This window comes from Eptatretus burgeri, chromosome 13 (genome assembly GCF_056783735.1).
Source record: "Eptatretus burgeri isolate ZD-2024b chromosome 13, Ebu_testis_v1, whole genome shotgun sequence".
In the NCBI taxonomy this organism is placed as follows: domain Eukaryota; kingdom Metazoa; phylum Chordata; class Myxini; order Myxiniformes; family Myxinidae; genus Eptatretus; species Eptatretus burgeri.
The window spans coordinates 49,097,674-49,117,673 of NC_140973.1; the positions used below are offsets into that span (position 1 = coordinate 49,097,674).

A 20,000-nucleotide genomic window follows, 5' to 3' on the forward strand; every position below is an offset into this window, starting at 1 on the left:
GGCTTGGGATGGAGGATCGCTTGATGACGGGAGCTCTGCGCTGGGCCGCACTATGTGAGGGTGTCAGGCAGCCTGGAATCATGGGGAAACCCAATCCTTATCCATGTGTCGTAAGAGGCGACCAGCGTTGCGTCAGGAAGGGCATCCGGCGTAAAACCTATGCCAAATCAGTATGCAGATCATAACGTATGATCCGCTGTGGCGACCCCTAACGGGAGCAGCCAAAAGACGAACAGTTATTTTTGAGGTCAACAACGACCAAAAGGTCAACAACTTAGGTGGTGTTTCTAAAATCCTCAATTATCATCCGATTGACTTTAAATTTGATGAGGATTTTCACATCAAGTCACTGAAATCAACCACAAATTAATTTTGAGGTCCACATATGCCAAAAGGTCAACATCGGCCGAACTTCTAAAATCCTCATTTTTCATCCGACTGACTTGAAATTTGAAGAGGATTTATATTTCAGGTCAATGAATTCAACCGTGGAGAGATTCACTTACCATGGTGAGGTCATGGAGAGATTCACTTACCTTGTCAGTGATATTCATGTCTCTGCTGGCTGTGAGTCAGAGGTCAATAGACGTCTTAGTCGGTCCTGGGGAGTCATGGATTCACTGGATAATGGGGTGTAGCTCTGCTGGTACCTGTGCGGGAGGACGAAAATCCGAGTCTTCAGGTCCTTGGTGCTTCCAGTCATGCTCTATGGATGCGAGACTTGGATATCAGACCAAGGATTCCTTGGTCAGACATATATATATATATATATATATATATATATATATATATATATATATATATATATATATATATATATATATATATATATGTATGTACATATATATATATATATATATATATATATATATATATATATATCTCGATTATAATACCAAGCTTGCACACTAAAAATTCGGCTCGCCGTCACACGATCCCTATGAAATTTCTGTGGCACTTAGCGGACATGCCGACAATGTTTGGAAAGTCTTGGCGTTCCATAGTACCACTTGCATTTTGCACAATGCGTATTTTTGTCATTCCCCGTGTCCGGTCTGTCGTCTGCTACCAGCAATGTTGTACTGCTATCCCGTGCATGTGCATGGTTATCGCTAGTATATATATATATATATATATATATATATATATATATATATATATATATATATATATATATATATATATATATATATACATATATATATACATTTATATATACACATATACATATATATATATATATATATATATATATATATATATATATATATATATATATATATCTTCTTCTTCTTCCTCTTTCGGCTTGCTCCCGCTAGGGGTCGCCACAGCGGACCAACTGTCTCCATTTTGCTCTATCCTCCACATCTTCCATTGACACTCCAACCACCCGCATGTCCGCCCTCACCGCATCCATGAACCTCTTCTTTGGCCTTCCTCTTCTCCTCCTGCCTGGCGGCTCCATCTTCAACATCCTTCTCCCGATATACTCCGTTTCCCTCCTGTGCACATGTCCAAACCATCTCAATCTCGCCTCTCTACTCCCCATCCACTTGGTCTCTTGTACACACAGTATGTCCACCTTTCTTCTCTCCATCATATCAGCCAGTCATCGTCCCAACATTCAGAGTTCCAACTCTCACCTCCACACTTCTACCCTTCCCCCTCTCCCACTGCCTCCGGACTCGCCTTCCCCGTCTCCTTCTCCTCCTTCGCCCAGCAGTAGCACAATTTCCACTGGTACCCTGCTGACCACCGGTACCGGTGGCGGTCGTTGGTAACCCGGGCCTCGACCGATCCGGTATGGAAATTCGTTTTGTTGTCCGCATAATGATTTGGCATAGGTTTTTACGCCGGATGCCCTTCCTGACGCAACCCTGGTCGCCTCTTACGACACACAGGGATATATATATATATATATATATATATATATATATATATATATATATATATATATATACATATATACATATATATATATATATTTATATATATATATATATATATACATACATATATATATATATATGTTTTTTTTTTTACACAAACACTCACCAAAAACATGAATATTTTGTTTCAAAGACATTTTTTATTTTTTATTTTTGAAGTTTTTTTTTTTTTTGGGGTGGGAGTGGAATACAGAAAAGTTTTCAGGTGTGGAATGAGCAAACACTGACATCAGATTCACCTTTTGACAAGATCTGCTCACAGATACAATGCATTATATAATTTACATATATGTTTTTATTCCCATCTTTGTTGTAAATTGTAATTAAGTTGAGTTTAAAGCAAACTTTCTGCTTTGTCAATCACTCCCATTATAAAGGTCTGTTTCATTTTGGGGCCCAGTAATCTGCTAATTTGTTTTTGCAGTTTTATTCTTACGTTCTTTAAAACAAATAGTTGTGGTGTTACTATAAGTTGTGCACTATCACTTATATGTAATTCAGAATCTCCAGTGAGATGAGATTACCACACATGTATGTTTTGTATAATTGGTTAATCAGGTGTTGAGATTAATTATTGATGCTGCTTTCTATCAATAAAATATTTCCAAAGTTATTGAAGGTAGTTTTAAGCCTTTGTTAAAAGGACAACTGACAATCTTTGGCACAGGTTTTACATTTTGATAGCTTATATAAGTAAGAATGCAAATTAAAAACTTTAAAATGAATGTCTACCATTAAGTGATTCGATACTTTATGATGGAAAACTAGTCTTTATAGATTAGAGTCAATCTGGTCAGCAGAAAAATATGTACAGTCAAATTTTCTCAACCCGATGTTGAGAGACCGACACTCACCACTTTGGGAAAGAAGGTGAAGTGATGTTTTGGGCATTTGCTCTTCTTCAGAGCACATATTTTGGGAGGTTACTGGAGTGATAAGTAAAAGTGAATGGAGTTTGTTCTTCAGCTTTTGGCTCACAGGGTTGTAAAGACATCTGTCTGTTGGCATTGGCGTTATAAAGATGGTCCAGTGTGCTCTCCTCTTATTGTTTACCTTTCCCTTTCGCAGTATGTATGCTTGCCAGCCCACTATCATTCAGCTCTCCTCTAGTGTGTGTGTGTGTGTGTGTGTGTGTGTGTGTGTGTGTGTGTGTGTGTGTGTGTGTGTGTGTGCACGCGCGCGCGCGCATGTGCCTGTGTATAGCTGAATGATGAATTGCTGGCAAGCATACATACTGTATATATATGTATGTATATATATATATATATATATATATATATATATATATATATATATATATATATATATATATATATATATTCACTTTGCTTTGAATTATTGTTGTGTTTATAATGCTGTATCAGCAACTTCTGACCTCACTCGTGTCTTGTGCTTCCTCATCTGAAAATTATTATGACAGTTAAATTAATGTGTCCAGAATGGATCAATCTCTGTAGGCCCAGAGTTTAACTCACCATTGCTCTTCATGGGATCTAATTTTATGCAATTTCACATGGGGAAGATTTCTCTCATTGGGCGAAAATCCCACTAAATTCCCTTGGGAATTTTTTGGGACATTTGTGAAAGGGTCAGTTGCTTTTACCAACAAGCCATTGCCACCTCAACATGCATGAATCCTCACTGCAAGGAGAGAAGACAAGCATTCCAGTGGTCCATCATCACAAGGTTTTAAGTGTGTGTGTGTGCGTGCGTGCGTGCGTGCGTGCGTGCGTGCGTGCGTGTGCGTGTGTGTGTGTGTGTGTGTGTGTGTGTGTGTGTGTGTGTGTGTGTGTGTGTGTGTGTGTGTGTGTGTGTGTGTGTGTGTGTGTGTGTGTGTGCGCGTGCGCGCGTCATTGTTTATTAGCTCCATATGCGTGTTTCAGAAGGTGGAAATGAGTCCTCCCAGGTCTCGAAGTATCCACCTCCGTTTCAGTAAGGGATCGTTTTATGATTCATGGACCAATTTGTGAAGTTTTCTTGTTCTCTAAGTTTTGTTCCGAGGGCTCTTTTAAGGATCGTCACCGAGCCCTGGACAGCTTCCATCTGCAGTTTCTTTGTGGCTTTGTAATATTCCCAGGGATGTTTTTAAGATGTCTGTGAGGTTCTTTTTATTGTCATTCCTGTTGCTCCAATGATCACTGGTACAATTCCGGTGCTCTTCAGCTTCCAGGATCTTTTCAATTCATTTTTGTGATCTTGGTATTTGGTCATTTTCTTGATTTCTGCTTTGTTTCGGCGAAAATCACTGGGAACTGATGCCTCATTTCGTAATACCTTACTTTTCTTTTTTGGACCTCAGTACTTTATCCAGTTGCAATACTTTGTTTTCCATGTTCACGCTCGATGGGATCATTTGGTCGTATGTGAGCATTACTTCTTTGTTTTCAGTGATTGCTTTTGTTGGTTCATGTTTCCATGAGCTTTCTGGAACTGGGATATTGAGACTTTTGCAGATGTCCCAGTGGATTAGTTGACATACCTTGTCGTGCATTTGGGTGTAGATTTGCTCTGACATGAGTTTTTTTTTACATCCCGATCAGAGATTGCTTGTACTTTCTGTTTCTACCATGCAAAACCTACAATTGTCCGATTGACTCATTCCCACCATTTACTTAAAGCCATTTGTGTTGTGTCCTTGGTCTTGGGCATTTATAATGATTCATTCTTCATCCCAGTTGAGCTGACTCATTCTTAGCCATTCCAAAGAGCCTTCTTTGTGTATTCCAAATCTGTCCAACTCTTTTCTTTTCTTTTATACCTTCCTCCTCTTTTATTGTTTTCCCAGTTGTCGGTGTTTATCTGTTGATACTTAGTTTAAATATTTTTTTGTACACCGCTCCTTCCCATTTCCATATCTCAGCGATGCATGACGTTATTGCCGGGCGCTGAAGGAAGAGAGCACTCAGTTTTTACTCCATTTTCTTTCTTTTTTGTTTGTTTGTTTGTCCGGGCGATATCTCAGCCATCCTTTGATCTGGAAAGCTGAAATGTGGGGACAAAAGTTGAAGATGTGCTTTGGCAAAAACGTTATTTTATTATTTTTTAATTTATCAATTAATTGCTTAATTTCTTCATCATTATAGATTTATTTATTACTTATTTATTTTATTTCTCATCCTGGCAATATCTCAGGCATATTTTGAGCTCAGAAGCTGATATTTGAACATGACAGTGACCAAGTGATTTTGGCTATAAAGGGTATTTTTGATTAAATGAATAATTAGTTTCTCAATTATTCATTTTTCAGTTGATTTCTTAATTTTCAAAAAGTTACAGATTCGGATGAAACAGTGGTGGTTTATGTATGCTATTCAGCAATTGATTGAGAAATTGATTATTTTACGATTATTGCTTATTTATTTGAATTCTGCAATTAATAAATTAATCAAACAATTATTGTGCACCGCTCCCTCCCAATTCTGACTCCATGTGCTGCAAGGCGACATCGCCAGGCACTGAAGGCACTCCGGCGATGTTGCGCACTGGAAGAATGTTATTTATTTATTTGGCATGGGGGCGATGAACTTTGAATGTACCACTCCTTGTATTTTGTCTTTTTTGCAATTGTTGGGGCTGTATTCATTGTTTCGGTTTCTTGTGTGACATCCTCCATTCGCACCTGTCTTTGGAATTTTTTTGCAAGGGGGGTTAGGGATACATTCTCTGGTTTGTTGTCTTCGTATTTGCATACAAATTGGATTCTGTAGTCTGTTGTACTTTACACATATTCAGCCAATCCTACAGTTGTCATTCTGTGCACTTGGTTGAGCTCCGTCAGTCCACTACCTCCTCGTCTCGATATGTACATTCTCGAGATACAATGATTTTTGTAAAAGATTTTGTGGATGGTCAAGAGTTTCTTTGTTTTGAAATCTAGTTTTTTGAGCTGTGATTGTGGCCAGTTTATTATTCTGCTGCTGCTGCACTGGAATACTGGTATTGTGAGTTGGTTTATGACTTTGATTTAGTTACTTGGAGAAAGGTATGTTTTCAGTGTCAGACTCATTCTACGCAGGTATTCTTTGGTACTTTGGTAATTGTTTTGCACATTTGTTGGTGACATATTTGGTGGCCCTCTTTTACTCCAAGGTATTTGTATGATGCTACGTTATGTTGCACCTGTATTGTTGTATTTGTGTAAATTTTATGTAGTCCTTTTTTATTGGACGACCTTGTATGAATGTGCACTTGGCACACTTATCTAGGCGAAATTCCACTTGAATGTTGTCAGAGTACCATTTCACTAATTTCAGTTGTTCTGCCAATTTTTTGTCGTTTGGTGCAAATATTTCGAAATCATCCACGTAAAGTAAATGTGTTACCTTTCATATCTTTTTTGACATTCTCTTATTTGATGTCAGGATATATCCATGTCATTGCTCATTAATGAGTGGGTCCAAGGCCAGGCAAATTAGGAGGGGCAAAAGGCTGTCTCCCTGAAAGATCTATCGACATATCTTCACCCCTGGTATTTTGATCTTTACTTTTGATTGCTGTCATATCAATGTCGTATGATCCCAAGCTCCATTGATTTCTCTATCAGTTTGATTATTTTGCCATTGATTTTGTACATTTGCAAGCATTTTATCATCCATGAATGTGGGACACTATCAAAAGCTTTTTTGCAGTCTATCCATGCTGTGTATAATTTGAGTGTGTGTATGTGCGCACACATGCAAATACATATAAATTTTGTTACATGAAATGCCAGAAAACAAACAGTTACACACATACACATGCCATGTTTCAATGTCCACCATCTGCTGAATTTGCAGTTGAATTAAATGGACCATCCCACTGATGATTTCCTCCTGGTGAAAAAACACTTCTGCCACCTAAGAGTTCAACGTTCATAAGAGCTGCAAGACACGCCATTTTTATGGCATGGTCAAGGCTTGTGGAAGAGCTCAGACACATAATAGATCTGGACACACCTTAACAGGAGAAAGAGGAAATGCCAACAGCAGGGAAGAGCGAGAAAGTAGCTGGAGACGGACAAACAAGGGATGCAGGTAACGATGAGGGGTAGGGGAGAACACAAGGGTGGAACAAGATGGATACAGAAGCAAATTTTGGGAGGGGTGGGGTGACTTGGGATGGTGATGAACAGCTGTGCAGGAGGGAAGAATGAGCTTGAAGAGTGTGTGGAAGTTGGTTACACAGGTGGGGAAAAAAGAGGAGTAAATGAGTGGAGGTAAGCAGTGGTTCTGGATTTTGGCAGTTTCACGAGGAGGGGGTTGCTGGTGGACCGTGTGTGTCCTTCAGGTACCGAGGGGGCAGGGGGCAGAGCACAGAGAGGGCAGAGGGCGCAAGATCAGAAATGAGGTGGAAGAAGATAGAGAGACCACAGACCTGTCGGCGGTGGCAAAGTGATAGACCCATAGTCTCAGCTTCATCGTGACAAATGCCAATGATCTTGAAAGCCTTGGTTTCCACGGCGTCAAGCTGAGCAAGATGTGAGGCAGGAGAGCCAGTCCAGAGGAGGGAGCATGAATCCATCAAGCTACATATGAAAGCCTTGTCGGTGGACAGGAGCTCAGGTGTGCCAAGGAAGGACTTTACATGACGGAGGATGCCCAGTCGGCATTTGGCTTTGGAGGCCAACTTTGAAATGTGACTTGCGCAAGAGAGATCATGGCTGAGAGTGAGACCCTGCAGACTCCTGCAGGAGAAAATCATCTGCATACAATAAACAGAGTTGAGTGAACACAATGGCACATATCTTAACTAGGCACATACTATGAACATTAGCAGTGTCAATTCTAAGCTTCTCGAGTTATACAAATTGGGGGGAAATCTCGACACATAACCTGGGACATGGCAACCCCATTACCAAATGATTGGAATTCCGTCTTACCTTGGAGTGCAGTTGCTGATATACACTTATTCCTCATCCTTCCCAAATAATTATTGGAAACTAGGGCTTTTAGGATGTATTAAAGGTTGCCTTGTATTAACCATGATGGTCTTACACGAGCTTCACTGACTCATCAGCCACTGGGTCCCCACACTCGCGTTTGACTTTACCGACCTCTCAGCTGACCTCGGAAGCACAATCCAACCTCTGAACCTGTTCATCTAAGTTCTGAACCCTCTCTCCATTTACTGTCAACCCAAATCATTCTTCCCAACCACTTTCTTGAGATGCGTTTGTTGCACCAATTATAATTCTGCCACCAGGATAGATTCCTCCTGTTCAGACACCTCAAATTGGAGGGCCAGGAAAGGAGATGAAACCCCCACCCAGGAGATAAATCTCTCCGCATTAATAATAATGGCACTAACTGCATCCATCTTGGTGGGCCTTTCTGACACAAATACTTCATCATCGCTCATCTCCACTGACTTAGCTGAAGAAGACAAGGGTCTACAAAGCTCTGAGCTACCACTCACCATGTTATTGCAACCTCACCCTCCTCTAGGTAAGGCAGGCCGATACAGCACTCCTATCTTGCTGAGAAAGAGCGGGATAGCTCACTTGGTTATGAGTTAGTCTGTCATCTGTCTGGTCACGGATTAATTCTCCTGTGGAGTTGAATCAAATTAAAACTGATGTCTTGAAAAAGTGCCTCCTGAGGATGCTCCATCTTGGAGCACTCCGTGCTTAAAGTTGGGATATTGAACCAGCAGTCCTTTCAGCCTTATCTTTTGGATGTTAAAGATTCCACATTATCTCCTCAAAGGAGTAGTATCTCCAAATTACCTCAATTTAACTTAAATGGAACATGTCGTTAATCGTAAACAAAACATGGATGTTAGGTTAGATTAAGGTAGTGGTAAAAGTGAGCTGCTCTTTGAATGAGTCGGTCCTGTTTCATTCAAACAATGTGTTACTTCAACCAAATGTTGTTGGAGGTATGCCAACCACTGTGAAAAAGATGGTGAAGCAACATTTCGAGAGAGAGAGAGAGAGAGAGAGAGAGAGACAGACAGACAGAGAGAGAGAGAGAGAGAGAGAGAGAGAGAGAGAGAGAGAGAGAGAGAGAGAGAGAGAGAGAGAGAGAGAGAGAGAGAGACAGACAGACAGACAGACAGACAGACAGACAGACAGACAGACAGACAGACAGACAGACAGACAGACAGACAGACACAGAGAGACACACACAGAGAGATATATATATATCTCCTTCCCACGGTGGTTAGCATACCTCTGAATATTTATTTGTGAAAGGTGATGTCTATATTTGTTGACTGACATTAATTCAAATGCAGATAATACACTTTGATATATATATATATATATATATATATATATATATATATATATATATATATATATATATATATATATATATATTCATCCATGACAGAATATTTACTTGCAAGAATGTTTTTTGTTTCATTGAAAAGCAATAACAGTTTTTTTTTTAATATATATATTTTTTTACATGATCGAGGCTCATGGAAGAGCTCGAGCAGAATGGAATGTGACAAAATGGAAAGGGGGAAACGCCAACAGCAGAGTAGAAGTGAGATTGAGATTAAGAGGAGGGCTGTGAAGGACACATTGGGGTTTACTAGAAGCACACAAGCTGAATGAAACATAGCAAGAAGACGAAGGGGAAAGTGGGATGAAATAGAAAAGGAACAAACCAAACAAAAACTAACAAAATAAAAGAGGTGAAGGAGAGGGGAAAAATCACAATAACCTGGAAAAATGGAGTGCTTATGGAATATGTAACTGATGGAATATAAATGTAATCGACCTTATTGTCTTCCTTTGATTTGCTACGTCTTATCAGGCCGAGTAAGGAAAAAGTTTTTTATTCCACACTCACATACTTCAAAACTGGTTGGAGTGAAAGCAGAATCATTGCCAAATGATATTGGTGTGCACTTGACTACAGGAAGAGCTCACTGCCCAAACTATAATTAATCACCAACAAATCTCAGTAATGGTCACATTGTTTGAGTGCAGGAAGATGCTCATAACAATGTCATGTTGGCTTTGATATACAATACTTCTCATTACCTCATTCTAGTACATTTGTTTCTACACATACTTTTGTGGAAGGTCATGGAAGAAATTCAAGCTTTCTCTTCACTTGAAATAATGGCAGGTGAGAATCAGTGGGGCAATTACAGCAGTACAGTTGAGAAACGTTACAGAAAGCAACATTGAGAGCACAATGAACGAGCTTTGTACAGTCTCTTTTCAGACAGTACATGATGCAGTCCATTCCAGATAGTGAGGATATGCAACACAGACAAACATACTGACTGTCATTCTGTAACAATTACCATGTAAAGTGCAATTATGCATCATTGTACAGTCTCTTGTGCCCTACGCAGACTCCCGTACCCCGACGCAGCCTCCCGTTGTCTGACGCAGCCTCCCGTTGTCTGACGCAGCCTCCCGTTGTCTGACGCAGCCTCCCGTTGTCTGACGCAGCCTCTTTTGCCCCAACGCAGCCTCCCGTGCCCAAACACAGGCTCTCTTAACTCCAGTGCAGGCTCTCGAACCCTGACGCAGCCTCCTTTGCCCCAACGCAGCCTCCTTTGCCTCAATGCAGCCTCTTGTGCCCCAACACAGCCTCTTGTACACCTGCTGACACAGTAAAATATGACTGAAATCTTCTTCTTGTGTATGGCAGCTTGGCTGCCAGGTAGCTATCATTTTGTTGGGGCGTGACAATGCCACTGATGCTGTGCCCCCTACCAGTACACTGGTACTCATTTCGCTGACCTCGGAAGGATGACAGGCTGAGTCAACCTCACTTGGTGTTAATTCAGTGGCAAATGGGGCTCGAACTCAGGACCCTAAGATCCCATGCCAGCAACCCTAACCATGAAGCCAACACCAGGCTTATGACTGAAATGAAAGAGGCTTAAATAATTCAAATTATTAGCAAATAAAGATGGCACTCAAAAGGTAGAAAGATAAATTATTGCAATGATATTGTTTTCACAAGAAGATGCAAACTACTTCAACTATTTGAACATTATAGGAACATTGTAACAACTCCAGCTCTTTAAATTTTGTTTCAACAAGATGGCTGACAAAATATTTTTGTCACGCCTTGGTTTTGTGGAATGTTATTATTATTATTTTTACAGTGATAATACGTATTTTGAACACTCCATTTAATTACATATTAATTCCTTAATTCGGTCAAGTTAATTTGGCCATGAATGACAGTTGGTTGAATTATTCCAATAACTTTAGATCACATAGAACGTTTTTTTTCGCCGAATGATTTTTGCGGCTGAACACACATGGTGTCCTATTACAAGCCGTGAACTAGCAAATTATTTTTCTTTTCAATCAATTGTGATTATATTTTAAAACAGTCGTACCATTGCTTGCTACAACACAGTTCCATTTAATAATTTGCTATTTTGAGGCTCGTTATTGAAGTATTAAGCACCCATTAAGACAGCAGTTCAAGGCATGCCACGGACCAAGATGGTCAAACATGTTGACGCGCAGGTGAAGATCTGAATTTGTAACCAAACCTTAATGTCAACATATTTGCCATGAAATATTTTATTATCCATGTAAAAGAAAATGGGAATACAAATCATCAAAATGATGATGATTCTGATAATAATAATAATAATAATAATAATAATAATAATAATAATAATAAATATAAGGGCACTCGGAAGAGAGCATACCTCTGCCATGCAATGCCTGATCCAGTGGAACATATCAAGCCCAATAATTTTTTGAAATACCATGATATATATACAGGGTGTCCCAAAAAAATATACAACTTTTCATCTGCAAAGAGGATGGTCATGACATATATTTTTAAAAAAGATATATGGCTGGAAAGAAAGCTGAAAGGTTGAAGTTTATTGTACCAATGTCAAAATTGCCACCAAAATTTAAATTTTGGTATAGAATCGTCGTTTTCTTTTCGACCACATCTTCGACGTAGGCTCCACGTTGTCCGATCACTGCCTGCAAACGCGTTGTCATGTTCTCCATCACTTTGGGAAACATTTCCTGAGGAATGTTCTGGATTTTTCGGTTGATGTTTTCCTTCAGCTGATCAAGAGTCTGAGGCCTAGGGTTTCCATAGATCCTGTCCTTGAGATACTCCCACAAGAAGAAGTCTGGAGGAGTAAGGTCACGGGAATACGGTGACCACTCAAAGTCTTCGGAGAGGGAGATAAAGCGGCCCTTAAAATGTTGGTTGAGAAAACGCCTCGTTTCCCTGGCTGTATGGGGCGGTGCCCCATCCTGCTGGAACCACTGGGTTCTCATCTGGATCAGGTTGTTTCTCCTACAGGCCTGAGTACGTAGCTCAGGCAGATAGAATTCCTGAATCATTTCGCGATAGTTCCTCTGGTTTACTGTGCAAGTGCATCCCTGGTCATCTTCAAAGAAGTATGGACCAATTATCCCATACCAACCAACCGCCACCCACATGGTGACTTTGAGAACAGATCGAGGCACCAGTTCAGTTGATGCATTACCAGGATTTTCAGTTCCCCAGTACCGAAAGTTTTGCTTGTTTACCTCCCCGGACAAGTGAGCATGGCATTCGTCCGTCATGTGAAGTTTTTTGAGGAAGTCTGCATCTTCCTCCAACTTTCCTGAGAACCAATTTGCAAAGTCTAGTCGTCAAATCGATTTTTTGGGACTCTGAACGACCGCCTGTCTCACCATTTCCACATTTTCTTCACTACGACCTGTCCTCTTCTGACCACTGTGACCCTTGTGAAGGTCACAGATGGTTCCCACATTGGTAAACTTTGCGATGGTGCACTTTATTGTCCAAAAGTGTGGTGCATCGCGCAAGTGGCTACCGAAATGTCTCGAGTAAAGACGTTGCACGTGTATGACACTTTTCGTCTGATGCCTAAGTTAAACAATTTTCGTCCGTTGTTGTACGGTCAGTCTTGGCATTTTTCTGGTGCTTGCTTGGTATCAAAATAAACTTCAGGGTCTCTGCAACAAGGAATGAAGCATTAGTGACAAAATTACTGCTTTTTTTAGGATCAAACGAAGCATTTTAAAAGTTGTATATTTTTTTGGGACACCCGATATATATATTTTGTACATATATGTATATATATATATATATATATATATATATATATATATATATATATATATATATATATATATATATATATATATGTCTTCTTCTTCTTTCGGCTGCTCCCGTTTGGGGTCGCCACAATGGATCATCTGTATGATCCGCATAGTGACTTGGCACATGTTTTACGCCGGATGCCCTTCCTGACACAACCCTGGTCGCCTCTTACGACTCAGGAATATGGTACATCTATTTTAACCGGGGTATACACCGGCCCAGTATACTGGTACTCATTTCGCCGACCTCGGAAGGATGACAGGCTGAGTCAACCCCCTGGTGTATTAATTCAGTGGCCCAACGGGGCTTGAACTCAGGACCTTTTGGATCCCAAGCCGCTGCCCTTACCACTGCGCCAACATCAGGCTTCATATATATATATATATATATATATATATATATATATATATATATATATGTATATATATATGTATATATATATGTATATATATATATATATATATGTATATATATATGTATATATATATATATATATATATATGTATATATATATATATATATATATATATATATATATATATATATATATATATATATATATATATATATATATATATATATATGTATATATATATATATATATATATATATATATATATATATATATATATATATATATATATATATATATATATATATATATATATATATATATATATATATATATATATATATATATAAATATATATATGTATATACGGACCTGAATGGTGGTTTGCGAATTTCCTCAACCACAGCAATATATATATATATATATATATATACATATATATATATATGTGTATATATATATATGTATATATATATATATATGTATATGTATATATATATTTGTATATATATATATATATGTATATATATATATATATATATATATATATATATATATATATATATATATATATATATATATATATATATATATATATATATATATATATATATATATATATTTGTGCATATATATATATATATATATATATCTATATATATATATATATATATATATATATATATATATATATATATTTGTGTATATATATATATATATATATATATATATATATATATATATATATATATATATATATATATATATATATATATATATATATATATATATATATATATATATTGCTGTGGTTGAGGAAATTCGCAAACCACCATTCAGGTCCCGTAGGTGAGATATCTCTGTAAGTACATGTGTAGTTAGCCCCAAACCCGTTGTTTAGAGGGAATAAATGTCATTCATTCGGGCTGCGACCCTTTAAGATAGCCGTTTTTCTGTTCTATATTTATTTTGAGCCAACCACGTCTCAACTGCCATCACACAACAACCACCAACCGCAATGCCGCTTCACAACAACAACAACGCCAACAGCCACGACCTTTACCTTCACAACTCGCTCTCGCAATCATCGCATCACCACCATTCCAAGCATCACCGTGGCCAGGGACCGCCACTTTAGACCCTCCACCACCTTCACCTCTCCTCCTTCTGCCCCCATTCCCGCACCGCTTGTGGGCACCGATCCTGGACTCGTACAGGGCGCTCGCCGAGCAACGGGTGCAAAAAGCGGCCTTTCCGGGGAAGTCGGATCAGGAATGATTCACGCCCACTTCTGTTCCGTCCTATCAGCGAGCGCGGGGCGATTTGGCCCCGCCTCCAGGCGCGTCGGAGTTGAATCGATATATGCAGATTCGCGGATCAGGAATGATTCACGCCCACTTTTCCTCCGTCCAATGGGCGAGCGTGGCTCCGCCCCCGAGCCGATCCTGATCCGAAAATCTGCATATGGTTTCTCCTGTCGCACTATAAAGCGCCGAGCGCGGGGCGAATTGAGTAAGTTGAGAGTTTCTATTTCGGGCTCGGGCGAGTTGGAGAGGTGTGGCAGCGGCAGCGGCAGCGAGAGAGTTTCTGTTTCGGGCTCGAGTTGGAGAGGTGTGGCGGCGGCAGTCAAGACGGGTCTGGAGGGGAGTCGGTCTGTCGGGGTTCGGAGTCTGTCGGGGAGCTGCAGAGAGGAGAAGCCGGGAACGCAGTCGAGGGCGCAGTGGAGTCGCTCGTCGCGGGACCCAAGCAAGCCAGCTATCCTCTTTCCCCAGAGCATCAACAACACCCCCATGTTTCCCCCCCCCCCCGCGCTGAGATAGTGCGAAAAGGGGGGCTCCATTCCCACCCCATTCCAGGCAGTGCCAGCGAGGCCCGCGGAGGAGCGCGGAGTCGGGGAACCGCCGCCATTTTGCGGCTCATCACCAGACGGGTAGGCTCGACGCGGTCTCGGCCCCAGGCCCGTCTGCCCCCTTGTAGTTGAGAGTGGCCCCTTTTTCTTTTGCTTCGGAGTATATGTGTTGTCGGCGCCGTCTGTAAAGTAAAACTGTGTAAGTGTTGCCGTGTGCTCGCGTAGTCGGTAGTAGATCTGCATTGTATTTCTTTTGTTACATTTGCTTTTGGTGCATAATTGTTGTGTTTCTTTTACATTTGCTTTTTGTGCATAATTGTTGTAATTGTATATGTGTGCTTTCCGTTTGCCGCGGAATAAATGTGAATTATGTTGAACTGTTTTTCCCGTTTCGCTTAGTCTTTTCTTTAATTGAATCTCCATCTTACTTCACGTAAAGGGTTGGTCGTGGGCTAAATACGCCCAATAATTAATCGGAACCGTCGAGGTTGACGATAACACCGCTCGGTTATCCCGATAGTACGGAACGGGTCGCTTAAAGTGGCCCGTGTCCGAAGTCGACCTGCGGCGAGGTGCGATCGCCCGGTCTACCCTCCGTGTGGGTACTTAGGTAGGTCGAATTTGGCGAGCAACCCTATCCCACGTGGGGGGCCGATTGGCACGATCGTGGTGAGGCCGAAAGGCCCACCCGTGACTGGTTCCCGGCGTTAGTCCGAGAGGGTCACGACGGAATTGTCCGTCCGGTGGGCAACGTGCCGCGATTCGAGTTACGTGGCCGCTCGCATGCCGGCGGGCGCGAATTCGCAACAATATATATATATATATATATATATATATATATATATATATATATATATATATATATATATATATATATATATATATATATATATATATATATATATATATATAGATAAATAAATATATATATATATATATATATATATATATATATATATATATATATATATATATATATCTATATATATACACACACACACACACACAAACAAATGAGCCAAAACATTATGACCACGGGCAGGTGAAGTGAATTAACATTGATTACCTTGTTACAATGGCACCTGTCAAGGGGTGGGATATATTAGGCAGCAAGTGAACAGTCAGTTCTTGAAGTTGATGTGTTGGATGCAGGAGTAAAGACCTGGGCGACTTTAACAAGGGCCAAATTGTAATGGCCAGACAACCGGGTCAGAGCAACTCTGAAACGGCAAGGCTTGTGGGGTGCTCCTGGTCAGCAGTGGTGAGTACCGACTTACAGTGGTCCGAGGAGGGACAAACCACAAACTGGCGACAGGGTGTTGGGCGCCCAAGGCTCATCGATGCATGAGGGCAACGAAGGCTATCCAATCTAGTCCAAACCAACAGAAGGTCTACTGTGGCACAAGTGACAGAAAATTTTAATGGTGGTCACGGGAGGAATGTGTCACAATCCACAGTGCATTGTACCCTGCTGCGTATGGGGATGCATAGCCGCAGACCAGTAAGAGTGCCCATGATGACCCCTGTCCACTGTCGAAAGTGCCTACAATGGGCATGCGAGCGTCGAAATTGGACCATGGAGCAGTGGAAGAAGGTCGCCTGGTCCGATGAGTCCCATTTTCTTTTAGATCACGTGGAAGGCCGTGTACGTGTGCACCGTTTACCAGGGGAAATGATGTCATCAGGATGCACTGTGGGAAGACGACAAGCCGGTGGAGGGAGTGTGATGATCTGGGCAATGTTCTGCTGGGAAACCCTGGGTCCAGCCATTCATGTGGACGTCAACTTGACACGTGTCATCTACCTAAAATTTGTTGCAGACCAGGTACACCCCTTCATGGCAATGGTATTCCCTGATGGCAGTGGACTCTTTCAGCAGGATAATGTGGCCTGCCACACTGCACACATTGTTCGGGAATGGTCCAACGAACATGATGAAGTGTTCTCCAAATTCTCCAGATAACAATCCGATTGAGCATCTGTGGGATCTGCTGGACCGACAAGTCCGATCCATGGTGGCTCCACCTCACAACTTACAGGACTTGAAGGATCTACTGCTAATGTTTTGGTGCCAGATACCACAGGATACCTTCAGGGGTCTTGTAGAGTCCATGCCTTGGCGGGTCGGTGCTGTTTTGGCAGCACACGGAGGACAAACAGCATATTAGGCAGGACTTGGGACGAGTCTATAAGAAGGGGAGGGGGTAGTGTTAGGGCTGTGGAAATTCACAGAACACCATATAGGTCCTTAGATCAGTTTTGTCGATAAGTCTGTGTTCAGATAGATTTCCCCACCGATGTCTAAGGGCTGTGAATCTTCACGTTGCCGTTTTTCTTTTGCTATGGTTATTTTGGACCAACCGCATTTCAACCACCACAACCACCTTCACAACTGCCTTCACACAACCACCTTCTCCACAATGCCCACAACAACCACCTTCTCCACACCACCAACCACAACCACCTTCTCCACAATGCCAACCGCATTCCAACCACAACAACCGCCTCCTCCACAACCGCCTTCACACAATCACCTTCTCCATAATGCCAACCACAACCACCTTCTCCACAACGCCAACCACAACCACCATCTCCTAAACCACATATCCCCCAATAACCAACAACAAAAACAGCTTCACCTTCAACTCCGCAAACGCCGCCATCTTTGCGCCGGCCACGGCGAGATCGCTGCAAACAGATGCGGGGGTTTCCTCGTTGCCAGCGACGGTGATTTCAACCACGTCCGCTCTCCTGTGTTGGCGCCAGCATCGATGATCTCAACCACGTCTGCTCGCTCCGAGATTCGCCTCAGATTCGGATCAGGATCGCAAAAAGGGCGGAGTCAGCGGCGGGTCAGAGGTGAGGAATCAGAGATCATACCTCGCCTCACGGGGCCCTATAAAAAAGCGCGCAGAGCACCAAGCTCGCAGTCGGTCTGGTTTTGGAGCGGTGTGAAGAGCAAGGTCCGAGTCCAGTGGAGGGCAGTGGAGGTCTGGGTTTGCCGAGGAGACGGGAGCTGGGAGCGCAGCCAAGCCTGCTGTGCCGCGCAGAACTGCGCGTTCGTGTGCGGGACGTGGGGAGAGCCGGAGAGAGGTCGCCAGCCAGCACCGAACGGTCCGAGGTGATCGGGCTTCGGCACAGTCCGAGCGGCGCTGAGGGACGGACGGACTCTTAAAGAGAGCATCAACTCTAAGCGAGCAAAAGACCCGTTCGTTCCTCTGAGGCGTTGCCGGCTGGGCCCGAATCACCAGGCCGCCCGAGGAGGCCTGGGCCGAACCGCGGTCACGCCAGCTGCCGTAAGGACAGGACGGGACGTCGCGGGTCGCCCCAGCGAGGCACCACGAAGGTGAAGGTAACCAGCGCGGCCTTTCGGAGCTCCTTCGGTCTCCCAAGCTCTGAGAAACATTAAAGGCTTACGAGCCCGGGCCTTTTCTTTCTGGGGTTTTGAATGAACGTTGTGGTGCCATTTCCTGAGGTAGAACTGTATAAGTGTACGTAATTAATTGAACGGTGGTAGTTCTTTTTCTTGCTCGCGTCTTGTCCCTACCCCCATTCATTGCGTGCTTGTACATTGCGTTACTTTTGTTTGCCTCGCCTGATTGCATACATGACTGCATGACTGCATATGTGTTGTGTGTGCAAATAAATGTGCTTGTGTGAATTTTTTACCCGTTCGTCGCGTCCTTTTCCTTCATTGAACGGCCGTATTGAGTTCGGAGTAATAGCTGGCTTTTTAATAGCCGATAAAATGATCGGGTCCAACGGGGCTGCGCGATAATACCCCGCTCGGTTATCCCAAAACGAAGCGAGCTGCTTAAGCGGCTCGTTTCCAAGCGGCCCCGTTGAGGTACAGTCTCTCGGTATTCTGCCCGTGCGATTAATTAGGTATATCGACAATTCGGCGATTGACCCTGTAGCGTGCGGGTAGTGTTGACTTGGCTGTGGTGTGCTTAAAACAAACCCATAGCGGGATTTCGGCGTTTTATCCGGAAAGCTGCGACTAGATTGTCCGTTAGGTGGGCGAGGGTGGCCGCCATTGGCTAGAAGAGGTCGTCCACACGCCGGTGGGCGGAAATCCACAACAATACCATGGTGGTGAGGTGTTTTTAATCATGTGGCGGTTACGAGGCTTTGAGTTGTTTTTAATACCATGGCGGTGAGGTGTTTTTCATAATGTGGTGATGAGGTGTTTTTCATAACGTGGTGGTGTTTCTCCCACTGTCGTGATGTGGGGTGAGGCAAGCATTGCGAGCCGATGCGTGTGTGTGTGTGTGTGTTTGTGTGTGTGTGTGTGTGTGTGTGTGTGTGTGTGTGTGTGTGTGTGTGTGTGTGTGTGTGTGTGTGTGTGTGTGTGTGTGTGTGTGTATGTGTGTGTGTGTGTGTGTGTGTGTATATATATATATATATATATATATATATATATATATATATATATATATATATATATATATCTTCTTCTTCTTCTTTCGGCTGCTCCCGTTAGGGGTCGCCACAGCGGATCATCCGTATGATCCGCATAGTGATTTGGCACATGTTTTACGCCGGATGCCCTTCCTGACGCAACCCTGCTCGCCTCTTGCGACACAGGGATATGGTACACCTATTTTAACCGGGGTATACACCGGCCCAGTATACTGGTACTCATTTCGCCGACCACGGAAGGATGACAGGCTGAGTCAACCCCCTGGTGTATTAATTCAGTGGCCCAACGGGGCTTGAACTCAGGACCTTTTGGATCCCAAGCCGCTGCCCTAACCACTGCGCCAACACCAGGCTTCCTATATATATATATATATATATGT

At 42.2% G+C, this 20,000-nt stretch overlaps 1 protein-coding gene and 1 long non-coding RNA gene across 11 annotated transcripts in view; one reads left to right on the plus strand and one right to left on the minus strand.

Annotated features, from left to right (window-relative positions):
* Positions 1 to 20,000, plus strand: part of LOC147014431 (forkhead box protein P2-like) — a 715,070-nt gene that overhangs the window by 365,721 nt on the left and 329,349 nt on the right. The gene's annotated exons all lie outside the window — the stretch shown is intronic.
* Positions 1 to 20,000, minus strand: part of LOC147014434 (uncharacterized) — a 38,191-nt gene that overhangs the window by 16,517 nt on the left and 1,674 nt on the right. The window lies entirely within an intron of this gene.